This window comes from Octodon degus, unplaced genomic scaffold, assembly GCF_000260255.1.
Source record: "Octodon degus isolate 3935 unplaced genomic scaffold, OctDeg1.0 scaffold00237, whole genome shotgun sequence".
In the NCBI taxonomy this organism is placed as follows: Eukaryota; Metazoa; Chordata; class Mammalia; order Rodentia; family Octodontidae; genus Octodon; species Octodon degus.
Window position 1 is genome coordinate 1890267 of NW_004524813.1, and position 1708 is coordinate 1891974.

The following is a 1708-nucleotide window of genomic DNA, read 5'->3' on the forward strand; positions in this document are numbered from 1 at the left end:
TTCTCTTAGTTCAATGAGATGGTTTTGAACTAATAGTGTTTAGATGAGATATCATGTCTGCATCTTGTACTAGGAACAACTACTACAAAGACAATAATATGCAATATATTAATTATTGTAGCTTGTACTACTAGCCTGTTTTAAACTATGTCATTGCTACTTCTTTCTCAATAAAATTATTAAAATATAAAAATATGATATGCTATAGTCAGCGTGATGAGTTAATATAAAACTAAATGTAAAAAATTACTCTGCTCAACTTTCTGTGACCCTGCTTCCTTGTAGGACTGCAAGGATGCTTGCTGTACCATGGATAAATCATCAATAGACTGAGAGATCCCAGAAGACAGTGCTCCCAGAAGAAATGTATGCTGAGTAACAGTCCCGCTGTCCCTGAAGGTACTGTTCTATGCTAAATGACAAATTTGTTTGCCAAACAGGATACGGTTTCTATCTTTAACACCTCTATACTTCTAAGGCTCCTGGCCCTTTCTCTTTTGCTTGAGTAAGGTCAAGTGGTCCTGGGACCAACAATAAAAGTCTCAAACTTAAATGTAAAGTTTAGATTCAGGTCTGGCTTCTATGTTGAGAACACATAACAGTCAGGTATTAAAATTATTGTTATTCAACTCAGTAAGAAGAGAAAGAGGCTAGCATTTTTACTAACACTGGTGTTGCTACAGGAGGCAATGTGCTAAGTGAAGGAAAAGAAAAGTGTGGAATGCATGCTGGAAAAAGAGCTCACATTTTGACTACTTTTGTAGGCTATGCTTGGCTATAAAAAATAAAGTCAATTAACAGCAATGTGATTTAAAATGGTGTTATGGTTTGTATCTAGTGGTCCCCCCAAAGCCTCATGCAATTATGGGGCTGGGACTTCTGGAGTTTTAGATTAACTCATGATCCACTAGGATTATAGGCCTCAGTATAGCTGGGATTATGGGTATGAGTACACCCAACCTGGGGCAGATAGCCTAAATGTAAAATAAGAGAGATAGATATTGAAACTGTCTTATTAATTGGTTTTGAAACTGTCTCACTGCTATTTGTTTCTCAAAAAATCAATAAAAAAGGAGAGAGAGAGAGAGAGAGAAAGACAGTCTTCCTCTCAGTGGCCATTGTTGCTACTACTCCTCCATTTTCTTCTTTTCCTTTCTTTGTCACGATGAAAGTTGTTCTCCTCCATCTGCCGCTCTGCCTTGGAGCCAGCCGAGTACGGACTGAACCCTCCCATAACTATGAGCTAAATTAACATTTCCTTCCTTCATTTTGGGGATTGGGTATTTGTCTCAGCAACGAGAGAAGAGTGAGACAAATGGTCAGGCAGGATGTCTTCAGGTACAAATAAGACAAATGAGTAGTGTTCCTATACAAGGAATATAAGCAACTCAAAACACATAATGGAGCAGAGAGCCCAGAACACTTGATGTATAATGAAGGTGGCTCTCAAAATGAAATTGTCTATTATTTGACAATTTAAAAAGTAATTGTTTAAAATTCATTTATAAAATATTAAAATGAGATCTCAGCTGAATTAAAAAAAATACCAAGACATTTGAGGGGATATTTAGAATGTGTTTACTGTATTTTTTTCACTAAGTTTATTTTTTTAAATTTTTTTTCAAAGTTTTATTGATAAACAGATAGCAATGAGACAGTTTCAAATCAAATCGGAAGTACAGTTTCAACAAATAATACACTGCATATA